The sequence below is a fragment of the Suricata suricatta genome, chromosome 4 (genome assembly GCF_006229205.1).
Source record: "Suricata suricatta isolate VVHF042 chromosome 4, meerkat_22Aug2017_6uvM2_HiC, whole genome shotgun sequence".
Taxonomy (NCBI): Eukaryota; Metazoa; Chordata; class Mammalia; order Carnivora; family Herpestidae; genus Suricata; species Suricata suricatta.
The window spans coordinates 30,740,114-30,747,009 of NC_043703.1; positions in this window are offsets into that span (position 1 = coordinate 30,740,114).

The following is a 6,896-nucleotide window of genomic DNA, read 5'->3' on the forward strand; positions in this document are numbered from 1 at the left end:
ATAAGCAAAAGTACTGCCAGCCTGGACTCATAGAGACCTTACACTTCCGATAGTATAAACTGGCTAATACTCTCAATTTTCTGCCTGGAAATCTCCTTGCTCCAACTCCAAAGTCCATCAAGACACTATCTCTCATGTTACATGCAACAGGGGATGCCTTTACCATTACATAACATGAATCACTATTTTTTAAGCTTCTATCACAGTCTCCTCACCATTTCTTCAGTCTCCAAAAATAATTATCTTGGTATTTTTCCAACCTCCACTAACAGTTTCCTTCCTATGTGCCACATCGTCCTGGAATCAAGTCACACACTTTAGAGTTTTGTTATGGCTTCATCCCATGTGCCCATTTCACTCATCTGCAACCTTCACTGGACAAATGCCATGGAGATGGCAAGTATGTCTCCAATGTCTGGACCACAGTAGGTATTCAATAAATATTAATAAGTAAATAAAGTCACTCTTATTTGCTAAAGATGCTTTTAGGGCATCATTGTGAGTTTTATCAAATCTCTATTAGCATATAAACTGTTACTCTAATTCAGCTAGTTTTTTCTTAACTGTTCTCTTTAATTTACTACCTATTTGATACAACCTATACAAATATGAGCACTGGCCCTTATCTGAACCAAAATTCATTCATGACAGATTTAAAATAGATTTCTTTTAAGCTGCTTAGGTCCAATTAGAAATAGTAATTAAACAAGAAGTCTTCTTACGGGCAGATAGTTTTATTTCAGTATTAATAGCCTTTGGCTTACAAAAAAATTCACTAAGTCATGATCTCAGGGTTCATGAGTTCAAGCCCCACGTCGGGTTCTGTGCTAACAGCTCAGAGCCTGGAGCCTGCTTCAGATTCTGTGTCTCCCTCTCTCCCTTCTCCCTCCCCAACTTGCACTCAGTCTCTCTCTGTCTCTCAAAAATGAATAAACATTAAAAAATACACTAAATCCAAAACAAAACAGTCAATTATACCAGTATAAACTACATAAGTCTGAAGAGCATAAATGTGAAATTTCATTCTATGATAAAGGAGTGTTTAGTGGGGAAAATGTTTAATCTTGCTACAGTAATATCCTCACTCAAATATACAGTACTTCAAAACCTGTGGTTCATTTCATACGCTTGGTTGAGGTGAAGCTGTCTGACTTGAAAGTGTGCACTAAATAAATGTTCTTTTTAATCCTGTTTCCTTTTACTCTTCAAACAGGTTTTATGACAACAGCGTTTTTCAGACCACTTGAGGCACTTTTGAATTAGACAGTAAGACAAAAATAGCTATTGTAAAATTATCCCAGCCTTATGGTAGAAGAAAAATCTGTTGCCTCTGTAGAAATTTTTAACTTCTGGAACTAACTGATTCTGTTCTTTGGCATTTGAGAGAGCTGTAAACCCTTCCTTCACTAGTCATTTATTAATCCCTTTCTGTGTGCAAAGGACTGTGCATGTAGTTAGCTGTCAGTTGCCATGCACTCCACTCATATTCTGTCATATTACTCTCATTTCCCACTTAGTTTGTGCTTCAGTTTCCTAACTTAAAAAAAATGGCACTTTTATAATTCTTACCATCCATTTATCTGTCAAGAGTATTAATAAGTAATGCTGATATTTGATGTGTGGGCTGACATAAATGAATAATTGTCTCAATTTTTGTCAAGACATCTTAATGTCAAAAGGAAAGTTGTAGTTAATTTCTTTGAATATTCCATGAGTGTTTGAAAAAAAAAATCTGTATTCCTTCTTTTTGTTACGTTCCAAAAAGATAAATGATAAATTGGGAAAAACACATGAAATATATTTTGGATAAAATGTTATTATCCTTAATATCACATACAGGGTAATTCTATAATTTGACCGAAGCTTAAAAAAAAAGGCCTGGGTGGCTCAGTAAGTTAAGTGTTCAACTTCAGGTCAGGTCATGATCTCACAGTTTGTGAGTTCTTTTGTGAGTTCGAGACCCACGTTGGGCTCTATGCTGATAGTATGGAGCCTGCTTTGGATTCTCTGTCTCTCACTCTCTCTCTGCCCCTCCCCTGCTCTCTCTCTCTCAAAAACAAACAAACATACAAATAAAACATTAAGAAAAAAGGCAAAGATATAAGCACCAAATGCTTCACGGAGAAATACAGATGATTTATAGACATAAAGAGATTATTTGTTATTAATTTTTATTACTTTCCCATTTTTTATTTGCCTAATTTCTAAATTGATCCCTAATACTTTCTTCTTAATTATTTCTTTGGGCTTCTCCATGATATTTTTCTATTTTTTTTAGGTTGAATTTTTAGTTCATTTACTTTCATTCATTTTCTTTTTAATTTTGGTTTTATTTTTATTTATTTTAATCAATACATTTACTTGTATTTGACAAGTGTTGACATAAAATTACTTTTATCATTTAATTCCATGTAATAAAATTTTCTTTCATAATTTTCTTTTTGATCAGAATTATTCAACATTATGTTTTTAATCTTCAGACATATGGTTTTTAAATCTATGTTTTTGTTTTTAATCTACCTTGAATAATAGTCAGAAAACATGATCTATATGATAGCAATTCTTCGGAATTTATGGATTTCTGTGTGACGCGGTGCACTGCCAATTTTGTTTCTTTCACAGGTGCTCTATAAAAATTTTGCATTCTCTATTCATCAAACTTATAGATTTGATTATTCTTAGTTTATTTAATTTTACCATATCTGAAAATGGTTTTTTAAAGTCACCAACTAAAAATGATGTATTTATTTTTCCTGTCACTCTTAAGTTGTTTTATGTATTTGGAAGCAATTTCCTTAGTGTACAGGCATTAAAAAAATAATATCTTCTTAGAACTTTTCCTGGCAGTTTTCTCATTAGCCTTGCTTTTCATTTAAGTTGATATTGAAACCACTACCCCAGCTTTCTTTTCATTCATCTATGCCTCATATATTTTCTTCAATTTATTTATCGTACTCTTTCTATATGATTGTTAATTATTTTTAATGTTTATTATTTATTTTGAGAGACACAGAGAGAGAGAGAGAGAGAGGAAGGGAGAGACACCAAGCAGACTTCCAGCCATCAGCACAGAGTCCCCTAGCAGGGCTTAGTCCTTCAGATCACGACCTGAGCTATAATCAAGAGGCCCATGTTTAACCACCTGAGCCACCCAGGCATCTCTCTGTATGATTGTATTTTAAAAGTGGTTTCGTGGGGGCACCTGCATGGCTCTGTCCATTAAGCTTCCAACTATTGATTCTGGCTTTGTCATGATTCATGATGCCTGAATTTGGGGTAGAGTGGAGCCTGCTTGAGATTCTCTCTCCTTTCTCTCTGCCCTCCCCCTTCGCGCTCTCTTTCAAAATAAATAAATAAACATTAACAAAAATAAAAGTGATTCTGTAAACAACCAATTCCTGGATAACTTTAAGTTGTCATCTTTTGGTGGGTTAGACTAACTAATTTACATTATAATTACTCTTTGGAGTTACTTTAGCCATACTATTTTACATTTTCTATTTATCACTCTTGATTTTTGTTTCATTGTTTTTTTTTTTCTTTTTCTTCTCTTTCCTTTTCTACCAAATGGATAAATATTCTACTGGTTTGAAAGTCATACATTGTATTTTGGTTTCCTAGTAGTTACTTCTTATTTATTCCTTCTTCATTTCCATCTTTCAAGTTTGGGAAAACTTTTCTAAGTATCTAGAGCAAGAGAAACTGACTCCGAGCAGATACTCTAAATCTTTTGCCTTTGCCAGGTCTTTAGTTTTTGAACCCCGAAGACTAAGAATGGACTCTTTTGTTATCTGTATTCTGCTGTGTCATCCTTCCTCTGGAGCACAGAAGATGCAGTGCCCTGGCTGCCGGAGCTGAGGGAAGGTCACAGGGAACAAAGGGACAATAGAGGAAAAACCCTATTATTATCTCAAAATTTTATTCAGTCACGAATGCCTGTGCTCTATTCAGCACTCCATTCAGAGCTCCATTACAATTGTTGGGAGGCATCTTATTATTTTCTAGTACTTTATAATTAGCTGCTAGATACATTTAATATGTTTATGAAATTAGCTAATTAAACCACTTGGTATAGCACCTCTATGATATTAAAACTCTCTTTTTAATCGTTGGGTTCTTAAATTCGAATTTGCTCTTCATTCATTCATTCAACATTTATTAAGAACCCATTACATGTCACCTACCTTGCTGGAGAAAAATATAGACCAAAAAATAATCCCTCTCTCAAGATGTCCTGTTTGTGGTGGGGGACACAGATGAGTCACTCGAAAATTACAAAGAATGCGTGAAGAGCTATAATAGTGGAATGCATTGAAAAAGAGCAAAGACAGGGCCACGGACTCTGACTGGATTGGTAAGAAACATCTTCACAGAAGACGGACTTTTGAGTTAGGTCTAATAATTGGAGACTCAAGTAGTGAAGGATGAGGGAAGTTCAAGTTGTGGGGTGACAGGAAGAAGAGCAATAGAGAGGAAGGCACCTATGAAGCCCCGTGGAGAGTGAGGACCATATGCCGTTGGGGACGGAGTGCTGTCTGCTGTCTGGATGTGGGGGCAGGGGACACGGGAGCCACAGGTATAAGACTAGAAATATTTGTTTTTGAGCTTCAGAAAATGTATATTCATTCTAAGATTTTTTTGCAAGCAGGGAAGAAATGTAGATGTTGGGTGGAGGCACCAAGTGGAAGAAAGAGTCAGAGAGACAGAGCGCACACCTGGGTGTAGCAGCAAGGAACCCAGCTAAGCGATTGCAACAAACTTTTCAGATCTTACACCATCCCACTAGCCCAGGACCTCACATTCCTCAGGGGGTGTAAGTTTTTTAACTAGGATTTGACCGGATCTTACCACTTCTCATTAATTTGGATTAGGATGTTAGAAGAACACTTTTTTTTGGTTTAATATCAGGGTTCACTCTTGGATATCATGGGGGTGGTGCCTCTAAGACTATTCAGGAGATACTTCTTGCAGTACAGCTCTCCTTTTTGTGCCATAGCAGCATTCTGGGCTGCTTTGATCACAAGCAACCTCCATATGGACACGTTTCCATGACGACCTCTGGAGGGGAAGAGTGGGCTGGAGCAGACCTTCTGGCAATTAAATGCTTCTGCTTAAGATGTGACCCAATTCATCACTGCCAAAACAAGTTTTATGACCACGTCTTACTTTAAGGGGCTGAGAAGAGCTGCCTTCTCTTGTGTCAGCATGCAGTGTGGATCAGATCCTGGTAAGCAGTAATAATACTTGATGCGTATAAGATAAGCATCACACAAAAGTTACAGAGAAAAGGCTAAAGGCTTTCAGAGCAGGAGGCAATCACAGTTAGGATGTCACGTGATAAAAGAGAATTAATTCTTCTGTTTTTCTATCAATGAGTGAAAGTTTATTGCTTCACTTTCTTTGACCAGTAGGCAATGCTCTGCTGGGGCTTCAAATTCAATCCCAACTGGTTGACTTGGGAGAACCATGCTCTCCCCAGATCTTTGTTTCCCACCCTCTCTCTTTTATGGATCCCAGATATGTTGCCTAGGAAAATGGGATCTGTATAAGAGAGTTACTGGTCAAGTTCTGGAAGGTTTCAATCCACATTCCAAGAGTTTTTCTGCTTCTTGAGGACCTAGGTCTATTTTGCATAAAGATGTGGTAGAGTGGTTAAATAAAATGACTAAACCTAAATAATTGATAACGTCTTCAACTTGGAGCTCAGATGCTCATTTACACAAGAATCATTAGGATGTATCCAGAAATTAAGGAAAAATGGCGTTTGAACATAGTCATCTTACATAAATAGGCTAAAAAATAGTTCCAAGGCTTTATAGAAAGTGAGAATACCAGTAAACTAAAAACAGTCAGAAACCTTTGGGTTTTGGATTTTCATTCTTCCTATAAGTACTTTGGAGAAAGTTGGGAACTTTTAGTGTTTCCCATTTATTTTGTTTACCTCTTACTGAATTCTTCACTATAATTCAGTAAGAGTAAGAAATAACGAGAATCTAATTTGCTAAAATGAAAAAAAAATACTTCTCTTTCTGTTTTAAAGTTCGAGTGATCAAATTATCCCTTAAGTGTCTTTTGAATTCGTTGGAAATATGTATTACTATTAAAGAGTGAGGAATCTCTACCTCTGAACTGGGTATACAGAATGAAAAAATAAGATTCTATTGGATATTGTTTGGAAATAAGATGCAGAAATTATTATGCAGGCTTCAGAAAGAATTGAAACCATGCAAACAAATACTGTTCAAAACAAAACAAAACACACCAAACAAATCCCAACGCCCTCTGGAGAGGAGGACCCCCTCTCCAGGGGGCAGCAGAGACGCGCGGGAGGACCGAGAAGTCGGCGGCTTGGGAGAGGCCGAGTGGCTCGGGCAGCGGTCGGGCCCGCAGCGGGGTCGCTGCCCCGGGCACGGACTGGAGGGGCGGGCTGGAGGGGCCGGAGGAGGGACGGAGGAGGAGGCGGAGAGGTGACTTCACGGAAAAGCTTTCACGGGCCGGGCTCTCTGCCCGCTGGACGGGAGGCGGGGTAGCAGCTCGATTAAAGTCGCAGCCTGGAAGGAAGGAAGGAGCGAGAGGGACGGGAGCAGTCGGGGCGACGAGCAGCGAGCTGGGCCGCGGCGACCGCTGGGGGAGCGGCCCAGCGTGGCCACGTTTTGGTCTTGTTATTTTCCAGCGGAACAGTTCCCGCCCGCCCTTCCTGAGCAGGGCTGATCGCGCCGGAGCCCGGCGGCCCCGACCTTCCAGGTGACAGCCGGTCACCCGGGTAGGAGTCAGCTCCGCCCCGAGTCACCCCGCCCGCCCAGAGCCCATTCCCCGCCCAGCCTCCCTCCGTCGGCCCGAGGCGAGCGCGGCGGCCGCAGCGGCTCTGCAGCGCTGGAGCAGGCGGCGACCCGCGG